The sequence below is a fragment of the Myotis nattereri genome, assembly GCF_964212035.1.
Source record: "Myotis nattereri genome assembly, chromosome: 3".
NCBI lineage: Eukaryota > Metazoa > Chordata > Mammalia > Chiroptera > Vespertilionidae > Myotis > Myotis nattereri.
Window position 1 is genome coordinate 212,160,043 of NC_138077.1, and position 13,948 is coordinate 212,173,990.

At 40.8% G+C, this 13,948-nt stretch overlaps 1 protein-coding gene across 1 annotated transcript in view; it reads left to right on the forward strand.

The window, feature by feature from the left end:
• RERE (arginine-glutamic acid dipeptide repeats) overlaps positions 1–13,948 on the forward strand; it is a 398,085-nt gene that overhangs the window by 171,711 nt on the left and 212,426 nt on the right. The window lies entirely within an intron of this gene.

Sequence of the window (13,948 nt, forward strand, 5' to 3'; positions counted from 1 at the left end):
TTGTTTGGGGTTCTCTGGGCTTCCTGGACCTGTAAGTCTATTTCTTTCACCAGGTAGGGGAAGTTTTCTGTCATTATTTCTTCAAATAGGTTTTCAGTATCTTGCTCTCTTCTTCTGGCACCCCTATAATTTGGATGCTTGAAGTTGTCCCAGAGGCTCCTTACACTATCTTCATATTTTTGTATTCTTTTTTCCTTTTGCTTTTCCGGTTGGGTGTTTTTTGTTTCTTCGTATTTCAAATCTTTGACTTGATCCTTGGGGTCCTCTAGTCTGCTGTTGGATCTCTGTATATTATTCTTTATTTCAGTAAGTGTATGCTTAATTTCTAATTGGTCCTTTTTCATATCCTTGAGGGTCTCAGTATATTTCTCATAGGTTTCTAGAAGATTCTTGAGTAACCTTATAACCTTGGTTTTGAACTCTATATCCACTCGTTTGCTTTTCTCCATTTCTATAATTTGTGACCTGTTTCTTTGTCTCCGCATTTTGGCTGCTTCCCTGTGTTGATAGAGTGGTCTTGTGTGCTAGGTGTCCTATAGGGCCCAGTGGCTCAGCTTCCCCAGTCACCTGAGGTGGACACTCTTGGTGCACCCCTTTGTGTGCTGTGTGCACAGTCTTGTTGTAGTTAAGCCTTGATTGCTGTTGGTATCACTGGGAGGAATTGACCTCCAGGCCAATTGGCTGTGAAGACCAGCTGTGTCTACAATGGGAGAACTGCTCTGCTGGAGACACACTTATGGGGCAAGACTTGCTTCAGTGGGGCTTTGGCGCTCACTGAGTCTGCCCAGGATTTTAGGCGGAGAAAGGCCAGGCCATTCATATGCAAAAGCTTCTGTGCACAGCTTGGATGGGGTTGTAAATTGGGTAGGGCGGAGTCTCAGGGAATCATCAGGGTGGAGCAAACCACAATGGCTGCTAGTCTGCTCTGCCTTGGATCCGTCCAAGGTCCGTGTCCCGCGGCCCCAGGCAGGAACAGTGACCGCTGCAAGCACCTCTGTGAGAAAGCCGCCCTCACGTTCTGGGTCTGATGCCAGACAGTCCAGTTTCTCTCTGTATGAGTCTTGATCCGAAATTCTCACCCGGAACTGGAGTTCAGAGCAGTCAGGAGCTTGTATCTCCTTCCGGATTGAAAAAGACAACAGCGTACCCAGCTGCCAGCCCCTTTCGTGGGAGCCTCCCTACCTCCACACTTGCACACCTCTGCACCTCCCACCGGACTCAATGCGCTTTTCTCTTTCCTTCTATAGTTGTAGAATTTCAACTCAGCCAGCCTTCCCGTGGTTCTGGATGATACTCGTTTTGTCTTTTAGTTGCAGTTTTAATGTGGTTGTGCGCGGCAGCTAATTCAGGTTTTTACCTATGCCGCCACCTTGGTTGTCACTCTGTTTTGCCTCATTTTAAAATAATTTAAACATATTTGTGTACGCTGGCCAGAAATACTGAATGGTGAATCAGTAAATTCTTGGTCTGGTTCTTTAGCAACAAAAAAAGGTTTTGTAATCCCATTGTGTGTGGCCTCCATTCTCATCATCATCTAGTGATCTCATGTTCTACCTCCAGTCAATACATTGCTTTCAGGGTAACAGGAAGGATAAGGAAGAGCTGGGCCTCCTTTTTTTCTGGGTTCAGTTTCCAGAAGTTGAAATATTGTGTCTGTTCATATATCCCATGACCAGAATTAGTCACAAGCCAGTTGAAAGGGAGGCAGGAAAATCTGAGGGCTGTAGGCCCTCCTAGACATCATATGCTCTATTATTAAGGAAGAAGGGGAAAGTGAATATTCTCAGCTAGCATTCTCTGTTACAGACACTAAAAAACAAGTACAATTAAGAATATTGATGCCCTGACTGGTTTGGCTCAGTGGATAGAGCATTAGCCTGCGGACTGAAGGGTCCCGGGTTCAATTCCAGTTAGGGGCACATGCCCAGGTTGCAGCTAGATGTTCCCAGTGTGGAGCATGCTGGAGACAGCAATCAGTGATTCTCTCTCATCATTGATGTTTCTATCTCTCTCCCTCTCTCTTCCTCTCTGAAATCAATAAAAATATTTTTAAAAATAATAAAGTATTGAAGGCATATATTCATTTATTTGTTTTCATACCTAGCTCTAATATTATTTACTAGAGGCCCGGTGCATGAATTCATGCACGGGTGGGGTCCCTCGGCCTGGCTGGCAGTCAGGGCTGATTGGAGCTGCAGGAGGTTGGCCGGCTGCCCCCATTGGGGCCATCAGGATCAGGGTCCACGGGAGGGTGGCTGTGGAAGTGCACTGATCATCAGGGGGCAGCTGCTGCATTGAGCATCTGCTCCCTGGTGGTCAGTGCACATCATAGTGACCGGTTGACTGGTCATTTGGTTGCTTAGGCTTTTATATACTTATTTTTAAATTTTAATCCTCACTGAGGACATGTTTTTTATTGATTTTAGTGAGAGAGGAAAGGAGAGAAACATGGATCTGTTGCCTCCTGTATGCACCCAGATCAGGGATCAAACCCACAACCTAGGTATGTGCTCAGACCGGGAATTGAAACCTCAACTTTTCGGTGCACAGGATTGTGCCATGCCAGCACAACCAAGGGTTTGGTGAGCCTGAGGGGTGGCGGCAAAGGATGTAGAAAAGACCGAGAAAGAGAATAAGCTGGGTCTAGGTCAGTGATGGCGAACCTATGACACGCGTGTCAGAGGTGACACGCGAACTCATTTTTTTGGTTGATTTTTCTTTGTTAAATGCATTTAAATATATAAAATAAATATCAAAAATATAAGTCTTTGTTTTACTATGGTTGCAAATATCAAAAAATTTCTATATGTGACACGGCACCAGAGTTAAGTTAGAGTGTTTCAAAATGCTGACACACCGAGCTCAAAAGGTTCACCATCACTGGTCTAGGTGGATCTCCTGTGCCTGGTTAAGGCCACAGAGAGAGACACAGATAGCAAGCTGAGCCTTTATTTTATAGCCAGAGGTAAACAAGGTAGTGGTCACCATAGTTACAATGTTCTTGTGAGTTTTACTTGTTTTGGCAGCACTTGCTGCACCTCCCACAGCCCATTAGCTACCCAGATAAGATCTATGGAGCTTCATAAGGTCAAGCTTAATTATGCTAAGAGGGCTGTGGTCTCTAAGCTGGGACGTGTTTGTGGCTTTGCCAACAGGTCAGTCTGAGGCTTAACCCTATAGCCGCTCCCTACACTCCAACCAACTGAGCAACCTGGCCAGGGCAGGGAAGGACAATATTTTTATATTCAGTATCTCTAGCACTTAGCTGGCACATAGGTGGTACCCATAAGTCTCTGTGTGAATGTTTTATGAGTTTATGGTTCTGTTCCTTGTAGACTGTATTTTCATTTTTTAGCTTTAATGTAATCTTGACAAGATTTGCCTGTTGCCAGTTTGCTTAAAATGTAGAAGCCTTAATTTCCCCCGCCCCTCAGTTCTGATTCATTTCATCTCAGCAGATGTTCAAAACGTGATTTTCCCAAGGTATGATTTACACAAAACAAAACTCTCATTAAGAGTTATATTGGCCCAGAGCAGCTGCACTCATTTGTTGTATGTGTTGAATGCAGTTTTGTATAGAAAGCATCCGGAGCGTCTTATGGCCCAAATAATAAACAAAATTTCTGATCTCATTTTAGAAATCAAGAGGCATTTAGATACTTTAAATACTGCTACTTTGCTCAGATCTTTGCTAATTTTGATTATAAAAGTGACAGTGGATGGCAGATTACCACACAAGATCCCATCTACCCCGACTCCCCTGCTCAAATACTTTTTAGTCTGAGAATGATGTATATGTTATAAAGCAAAATTACTACATGTTGATTCTTAAGGAGACTGATAATTGGAAATTGTTGTGTAGGTGGAATTATTTTTTCCCAAATATCTGTGAATACTTACAAGTGACATTTATAATTCATAGTTGGCTGAAGATCCTTATTGAAAATCTGAGGTCTCAGTATTTATTCAGTCATGTGAAAGTGACTAGATATTTTTAATTCTTAAAATATCTTTTGTCTTTGATTTGAATTTTAAAAGAAATGCCTGACCAAACAACAGTCAGTACCACACTAAAAACCCAAATGAAAACAATTATGATTTAAGGAGGACTAGAAGGAAGAGGTATAGGTAGAATAAGAGAGTCAGGGAACAGGTTTCATTTGCCCTTAGAAGTTTCTATAAATTAAAGCAAATGATTAAATGTGAAGCCCACTGAACCTGTAATAGACTTTGAATAGCTAGTAGAATTTAATGAGGTATGGTAGATGCCAGCGATAGTATTATTAGTGTTTTATTAATCAGCTGATACCATAAAAGCACAATCTTCTATGTGTATAACTTTGTGCAAGATATTTTGTGGAGGTGAGGAAGAGAAAGATACAGAAATAGGATTCTAGTTCTTGATTCTTACTCATTTTAAAGAAAGAAGTTATACTCATTCAAGTAATGTTCTGGTGTTAGTAACGGGGTGGGCAAATACCAACTGAATAGGACAGATTGTAAGTTTGTCACATTGAGGAAGACATGAGGACCATAGAACCTTGGTTTGTGTCTTGGAAGTTGGGCAGAATTGCAGTAGGACTAAATAGTGGAAGAGCATCTCAAACAGAGGCAACAGCATGAAGCAGTTCATGGACTGGGGCCTGAGGGGAGTGTGCTTATAGGAGGCGCAGAAACCAGCTGAGCAGATACAGAATATCAAGCTGATAAAAGGAATGGAAAGACTAGTGGTTTTCCTTGACTTTCTTATTTTTGTGTGAATTGCAGTCTGTCAGTTCTATGACCCTGGTGGTTTATAGTTTTGAGGTAGCAAATTCAGGATGTTTTCCTTATTAATATTTGGGCCTTGATTTTATAAGTTTCTCTTACAGTACTTTCTTGTATGCCCTTTTCTCCTTTAAGCATCTCTTTCACATCTGTGTGGATACTTAGATGAAAGATTAATCACTCAAGAAGAAAAATCAGGCATGGGATTGTTGTATTATCTGATAAATAAAATTTAACAGGAGTAAATTTCTGTTAAACAGAATATCAGCCTCAGAAGTTATTCAGTATAGTATTTAATAATATGTGGTGTATACCTTCATTGTATATCTAAATCCATATGGTAAGTTTAGCCTACTTTTATTTATTTTTATTTTTGTTAATCCTCATCCAAGGATATTTTTCCCATTGATTTTTAATAGAGAGTGGAAAGGGGGGCGGGGAGAGAGAGAGAGAGAGCGAGAGCGAGAGCGAGAGCGAGAGAGAGAGAGAGAGAGAGAGAGAGAGAGAAACATCTCACATCGATTGGTAGCCTCCCGCATGTGTCCCACCTGGGACCAGGAATCCGGCCTGCAACCCAGGTACCTGCCCTTGACCGGAATTGAAACCGAGACCCTTCAATACATGGGCTGACGCTCTAATCATGTAGCCAAACCAGCTAGGGCTTCCCTACTTTTAATAAATTTCGCTTAATGTTTGCACTGTGACTGATTTGAAATATGTAAGGAAATCATCTAATAGTATGTAAGAAATATATATATGTGTGTGTATATATATGTATATATATATATAGCAGAAAGTTTTAATCTTTAGTTTTGCTAGCTTAAAAAATCCATAATAATTTAGCTTCTGTTCAGATTGACAATTTCATTTTATCTGCTTTTAGTTATAATTTAAGTCCTAACTTTCTGGAAAGTTGATAGTAAATATTTGAATGGGAAGAAATGGTAAATGAATATATACATTAGTCTTATAATAAAGGCTTACAAAATGTGTGGATGCTTATAAAGTACAAAAAAAGTAATTGGCGTGGAAATTTTGTAGCTTGATGCTTGCACTATGGAATAGTTGCTTTTACAAAATTGAGAACTGCAGACAAAAATTAAATGTCATTAATTTCATTGAATAGAAATATGTTCCATTTACTGTACAATCTGGAGCCAGGCTTGAATGAGTTTAAATAGATGAAATCTAAATTATACTGACAGTCCATTAAACAGTAGCAGAAAACCCGTAAAGAAAATGGATTCACTATGATACCAGTTTATAATAAAATCATTTTCCAAATAAGAACTATAGCCAGGCATTGGGAACTCCCCTGTGTATTTCCAGCGAGCACTGCAAATTGGTTGAGCCATTTATTGTGAAGCCCAGGCTCTCAGTTCATTGTTTTCTCAAAAGGAGCAAGCAGTGTTGCTTGAAATCGGCTCTGCAGGATGTGACACCAGAAGATCAGACTTGCAATTTGTTTGTTGTCAGCCATGTGGGGCGAGAAGAACCTGCACTCCAGCCTCTCTGTCCCTGGTGGTTTCTTGTCTGTGGATACTGGGCATCGTGTTCTTAGCAGCATTGGAGTTTTCTCCACGTTCGTTTCCCACATGTACATATTTCAGTCATGTTCCGGTAATCCTTCGTGTTCAGGACCTGTCGGCATTTCCATTTAAGCATCCTCTACCTAGCAGGGGTTTGATAGCAGAACTTACTTATTTTTTTATAGGGCTCACTGAATTGAGAGTAGGGTGGTTACCGGTCTTCTCGGGCGTTAGAATGGTAGTTACGGTGGGGAAGCAAGAGAGTGGTCTAGAATTTCCTTCCCGCATGTCTCTAGTGTCCTGACACTTAGCTTCAGAGGGCAGATGGCCGTCACTGATTTTTAAAATAGATTCCTCCCACCCTTCAATTCCCTGTGTTTTCTTCTGGCATTGGAGCTGTATACAAACACAGTAATTAGAACTATTAGAGATCCACATCGCTTTAATGGAGTTTGGATGTTAAACTGGTTAGAATCCTTTCTCACAATAAGGCTTCAATGTAGGTTATCGGGAGAGCTTCTTAAGAAACATTTTCAGAATAAAATGTGGTGATGAGAGTGATGCAGGTGTCAGACCATGGCTCACATTCAGCATATCAGCATAACTAGTAAGATCGCTGTCTTGCTTTTTCATGTTTGACATAGTTTTCAAGTCCATGTAGAATAGGATTGATTTGGGAAGGTCTTGCTCTGCAGCATTTCTTCCAGAATAACAGCATAACTTCTTAAAGTTAGAAAGATAGTCTTGGCTCAGTCTAAGCTTTCGAGGCATTGGAAGATTTTCTAGCTCCTAGAGGAGAAAAAAATGTGGGAAATTTAAACAAAAATCCCTTTGTTTGTTATGGCCTGCTCACCCCTCTATGCCACCACACACATTTGATTTTTCTCATAATTTAATTCCCTGTTAGCATAATAATTCCCTGTTAGCAATGAGGATAAAGACAGATCAGTGTTAGCTAGAAGTAGAGAGTGTTCTGTTTTTAGACAAAAGCCAGTGTGAGCTTTGTAGTATTAGTAGGGAATCTGTAGACATTTGAATACATGGAATTGAATTTTCATGAAGTTTAAAAAGGAAGGGACCATGGAGATATGTTACCTGACATCTTTTTTCCACTGAGTTTAGACTTTCAGAACAGCCAATTTTTGTGACCTTTTCAGGGTCAAAATACAGAATAAGGGTAAGGACAGAAGGTTTTACTGAATTGCCGTTTTCCCTTTTCCATTCTCCATTATTCCCTGACACTGTGTATCCCTTCCTCACAAAAGAATCTAGTAGAAAACTAAAAGTGGGCCATCCTGCAATTGAGTTATCCCTTAAAGAAATATTTATTAGAAAACATCATTCTTTATTTTTATATTGATAGAGCATAGCAGCTTTCTTGCTAGGATCTTGTGTAACTTCTTTTTGATGATACATTTTGGTTCAATTTACTTGGTCTTCACATAGTTTTTGAGTGTTTACCATGTAGAATATTATTTACTGAGGTGAGGGGTGATGGGATTGGCTGTTGTACAGACGGGAAGCTAGAGATGAGAGCTCAGCTAGGGGCGTGCAGCATTTATGGATTGATTTGGGTATCAGAATTCAGTGTTTCTAGCATGTGCATACATACATACACTCCTTTTTTTGTTTGTTGGAAATTTGGAACATCCAGTTTAACTAGTGAGATACCTGTGCAGTTTCTATTCTGCACTATTAGACCAACCTGCTGTTACCTCATTGAATGGTTCAGTGTCCAGGTTGGAGGTGTCCTTGTAGGAGAAATGGAAAGTGGCAGAGCAGCACAGTCCTGAGGGTCGGCCTCCATGTCCACCCCTCTGCCACCCGGCTGGCTCTCTGAAAAATTTGCGAGAAAGTCTTTGTTCATGCATGCTCTTTACAACTAGGAGAGGTTTTCTATTGGAAATTATATTAGAGTGGCGCTGGCCATGCTTTGCAAAGGATGAGAAGGTATTTCAAAGGTGAACAGGCAGAAAGGCATTAATTGGGGGGGGAGTTATGTAAGGAGCAGCACTGTGGCTGAGCATTGCCTGACCACCGTTTGCATGCTGGCTCATAGTGCTGCTTTGCTCCATTAGTGGGTGGAGTGTCCACTGTGCTGTGTGAGGAGGCTGTCAGGAAAGATGCTGACAGGTTCCTTGTGTTTCAGGATTACAAACTGCCTAATGCTCCCGGCTATGGTTTTTACCCTTGAGAAGACGGTGTTCTTGCTCTGTTTCAGCAATTTTTTTCTTATTATTAAAAATTCCATTTTAATTTTTATTGAATTTTTGGGGTGACAGTGGTTAATAAAATGATGTAGGTTTCAGGGGTACAATTCTATAATACATCTTCTGTATATTGTATTGTGTGTTCACTACCCCCAAGGCAATCTCCATCCACCACCATTTGTCCTACCTTTACCCTCTTCTGTCTTCCCCCACCCTATTTCAGTGATTTTTCAACCTTTTTCATCTCATAGCACACATAAACTAATGACTAAAATTCTGTGACACTCCAAAAAATAACCTGATCTGACAAAAGAGGGTGTAATTGTGATTCACTCACATCAGATGGCTGTTGTGTTGGCTGTTGTCATTTTTTAATTGGATAGTCTAAGGCAGTGGTTCTCAACTTTGGCTGCACATTAGAATCACCTGGGAATCTTTTTAAAATCCTGATTTCTGGGCCTCATCATTAGTAACAAAGAAACAGAATTTCCAGAGGATGAGGCCCAGAAATCAGGATTTTGAAAAGATTTCCAGGTGATTCAAATGTGCAGCCAAGGTTGAGAACCACCGGTCTAAGGGGGAAGGTCAGTGCCCTGACTAAACAGTCATTATTGCATGTTTTGAACATTCTTGCGGCACCCGGTGTGCCTCTTGTGGTACACTGCTTGAAAGTCACTGCTCTATTTCTGCTGATTTGCTGAGCGTTGAGAAAGCAGGGCTTTCTTTGCCTTGAGAATTTGCCTTTACGTTTTGGCTGACTTCCTTCCTCCGCTTAGCATATGCTCTGTTGTTTGCAGATGGTACAATAGATTCTTGGACACAAAGCTGTGTTGAGGTTTTGCGAAACAGCCAGAAACACCCCTGTTCGGTGTCATTGCCCAAATCATGGATGCAGGGTTTGAGGTCATTAATCGTGGGATCCATTTCCAGTCAGAGGCTAGGTGTTAGAGAATAAGTCTTAACCTAGACCCATGGTTTCATTTCCACACACCCCTATACAGAAAAAATTAGTTATCATGTGTTGTTTGGCATAATTGATATAGATGGTAATAGCCTCTTATTTTTCTAGCCTATTTCAGACTTGCTGATTTTAAGATTAATATATATACATATATATGTATTTGCCCTGCAACAGCCGTTAGCTCAATCTGATAAATATACATTTTCATATGGGTAATTTTGGAAATGTGCATTATGTACTTAATGGATTGCATCAGCTTTGCACAGTTCTTCCAGAACTGCTAGCTTTCTGATTTAAAACAAAAAAAGCTCTTTAAAAAAATAAATAAAAGGTGTCTGCAGTGCTTGTGTTGGTCATGGGGGATTTTCAGGTTGAGGATCATTGAGACCAGCTTCAGATAATCCATGCACTCATAAATTGCATGAAAATTCTTAGAAAATAATTTTGGCTTTAAGCGATTACTGGTCATATAATCCAACTGAAATTTTAACATTGCTCTTGATTTAAGTTCTCATCTTTCCCCTTCCAAATAAACAGCTTTATTTGGGGGCTAACTATAGACATCTATATAAAGTTATTTTCTTAAATAGCTGCTTAATTAATGAGATAAGGGAAATATTCATATTCTTATGAATATTTGGCCTTATTTTGTTTTAAAAATCATTAAGAAGAATAAGTAGATTTCTGTGTGTATGAGACTTAAATTCCAAGTGGTTTCTTAGACTATATTCTTTTAGTTGGATCACCCTAATTTTTATGGGTTATAAAGAAAAGTTATAGAGATCACTTCATACAGTAACAGATTACTAGCCTTGGGCATTGGACTCTCATGTGAATTTATAGCTTTGGATCAATTTGGGTGCCATGATAACTTATTTATTTATTTTTAAAAGCACTCTTTTGCTTTAGAAGCAAAGCCAAATTTTTTAAAAATATATTTTTACTGATTTCAGAGAGAAGGGAGAGAGAGAGATAGCAACATCAATGATGAGAAAGCATCATTGATTGGCTGCCTCCTGCACGTCTCCTCCTGGGGATCCAGCCTGTGATCTGGGCATGTGCCCTTGACTGGAATTGAACCCGGCACCTTTCAGTCCTCAGGCCGCGATGCTCTATGCACTGAGCCAAACTGGCTAGGGCCCATGGTAACTTTTTAAACAGAAAGAAGTGACTGTTTAGTAAGTCATTAGTAAGTAAATGTGTTAATTCCATGCCAGATTTGAGAATCTGCTCTCTGCCTTATCCCCTCATGGCAGTGTTTCTCAATCAGGAGTGTGAGGAGGCTTCCAATAAGACTGCAGATAAGTGTTTAAGCAAAGGGATGCCATCTGTATATTGTGTTTTGTGTCCATCCCAAGTCAGGTCTCCTTCCATCACTACTTTCCTCCCTTTACTCTCTCTTATTCTCCCCCTCCCCCCTCATTTCAGTGAGGACTTTCTTCATGGTCGACCTTTATTACCTTCTCTAACAGTTACATCCAGATGTGTTTGTTTACAGGTAATCATTTTCCTGAATGTAACTTGACAGTGAGAAATGAGAGAATATAGGTTCTCTCTTTTTTTTCTGGGAAGTGTTTTTACACACTACAAATTAATAACTGCTTTATGTCTCAGTAAGAGGGCTTATAGTAATAATGATTCTATTGATTCTGAAAAGTACATATAGAGCTTTTCTTTATGTAAAAAGAACAGAGTTGCCCATAGTTTTCACTATCTAAGCATCTGTCATTGAATGCCAGGCACCAGTTCTCGGTGGTTGCAGAGAACACTAAAGTGAGTAAGTTTCTCTGAGTTCAAAACTCAACAATAGTAACGTGGACAGTGCAGACCATCTGACTGCCAAATAACTGAACAGACAGGCAACGTAAATTGCTAATTTTATGTAAAAGAAAGGAGATGTTTCTTTATAGATGAGCCATGAGAATTCACTGCGGCTGGAGGTGACTTGTTATAAGGTTGCAGGTGCTGGCAGAATGAAGGAGTGCCAGGAGCTGGTCCATCCTTGCTGTTTCAAAGGACCTGGCATATATGGCGTACTGTTCTTAATATGTTTGCTCACCTTCTTGGCGCTGTGTGTTTTAACCAAGGTCACCTCTCCAAGAAAGGTTGTTTCCCCAGGTAAGGATTTTCCCCCGAAGTTAGGGAGGGAATAAAACCCCTCAACTAAGTGCCAGGCGGGTAATTAATCACGTTACACTTTAATCACTACAAACAATCATGCTTAAGCTACATAATCTTTACTCCCTGGAATGGAGATAAGAAACACCCTAACCTTTGAAATAGAGATTGATAGGATTGAATCAACTGGTATAAATACAGATGTAAGAAGACAGAACTAAGAAGACAGAACTCAGAAGACAGAACCTACACAGAACGTTCTCTAGAGACAGAAGAACTTCGCTGGAGAGAACATGGCAAAAGATCCTGGAAAGAAACTGGCCTCAGAACCTAGAGACAGAACCTAGTGAGAGAACATGGCAAAAGATCCTGGACTGAACCTGACTACAGAAATTGGCAAGAGAACCTGACTAGAACCTGGTGACTGAACCTGGCTGGAGAACCTGGACAGAACCTGGCCGGAGAACCTAGCGAGGGAACATGGCTACTGAACCTGGCTGGAGAACCTGGACAGAACCTGGCTGGAGATCCTAAGCAGAACTTCGCTGGAGATCCAGACCAGAACTTGGCTGGAGATCCTGGCTAGAGATCCTGGCTAGGCTGCTGATCAACTGAACGCCGTCTCCGTGTCATTCCTTCTTCGCCGACTCCGTCCACACCTTTGGGGACCCCTGGACCCGCTGGGGTTGGACCCCGGCAAAGGAGTGAAAAGGTTTGGCATGGGTGGAGGTAGTGGTGTTGGTGTTTCTTTTGTAGTATGCAGCCTAGTGGAAGATGAGGTGGATGTGGTATGGGATCAGACCACTGAATATGGAAAATTTTTGTTATGTGGGCTTTAAGAACGGGCAAGTCATTCGTTAAGAAAATGACCTGTTAATTTTGAAGCCAGGGAATAGTAGCTAGGCATGACAGTGTTATGTATGAAATAGGAAGAAGAGGGCATATACACTGCCCTTTCTGTTCAGGTTGAGTGGGGTGAGTAAATAATCGATATCTAGAGATTTGACATACAGGTACAATAGAGATTAGAACACAGAAATTAAGACACTTGGGTGTCCCAAAATTGTGAAGATTGGAGCTATAGTTTTTACTTAGGAATGGATTTCTTGTTTGTTTGTTTGTTTTTTAATGTTTTTATTGATTTTTAGAGAAAAAGGAAGGGGGAGAGAGAGAGAGAAACATTGATGAGAGAAACATCCATCATCGATTGGCTGCCTCCTGCACACCCCCACTGCAGATCAGGCCCACAATCAGGGCATGTGCCCTGACCAGGAATTGAACCAGTTATCTCTTGGTGCATGGGATGATGCTCAATCCACTGAGTCATCCCAGCGGGGTGGATTCTTCTGCTTTTACTTGAATACCAAATACGAGATAGGAAGAGAGATATCTGTGTGCCATAGTGAGAAGTGTTTTCTTGTTTCTTATGACGATAAGCATGTTAAATGGATGTTGCCTGAATGTTGAACAGAGTTATTTAGCATCCTGGATTCTGGAACAAGCTAGAAAAGCTTGGTCAACAGTTCATTCATACATACAGGGATTGACTCTCTGTTGTTGAGTCTACATCTGAGTAGAGAAATCAGTTGGGAACTTCTGGATGCCTGAAAATGAGTCCTTCTCTTTCTGGAATGGCTTTGGGCTACAAAAATCCTTAGGTCTTTCAGAAAGTTTTTTGGAAGGAAGTGTCCCTTTAGTGAGGACTTTCTTCATGATGTCTCCTAGTGGTCTGCTAGCACTGTGGTTGGACTGGACTGTCTACTGGATGGATGGCTCCAGATCTTGGCTCCTTTGCTATTTCTTGACTCTTAACATGTATGAAATGCGGCATGAGGAACCTGCCTGAGTTCTCAAGGATCTGAGTTATTCTAAGACATCTCCATTATGAAGGGTCAACAGGAAAGATAAAATAAAGGACGTTTTAAATGTGGGCATTATGGCCACTCTCTAGAAAATTTGATTGCCTGCAGATGCGTTTACTTCCCAGTAAATAACACATGACCTTCTTATCCTAAACTTTACAATGATCTTGGATTGTAATGGGAAGAGTTTTTGTATTTCTTTATAACCACTGCTTCCTTTAATATCACTGCTTTTTTAAAAAAAAAACCCTGTATCTCAACTTGTCATTTTATTTATTTATCTATCTTTGTTGATTAGGTAGTACATATGTGTCCTTATCCTCCCATTGCCCCTCCACTCATGCCCTCACCCCCCTGGTGTCTGTGTCCATTGGTTAGGTTTATATGCACGCATACAAGTTCATGCATGTAAACTTACCCCTTCCTCCCACCCTCCCGTACCTTCCCTCTGAGGTTTGACGGTCTGATCGATGCTTCTCTGAATCTGGATCTGTTTTTGTT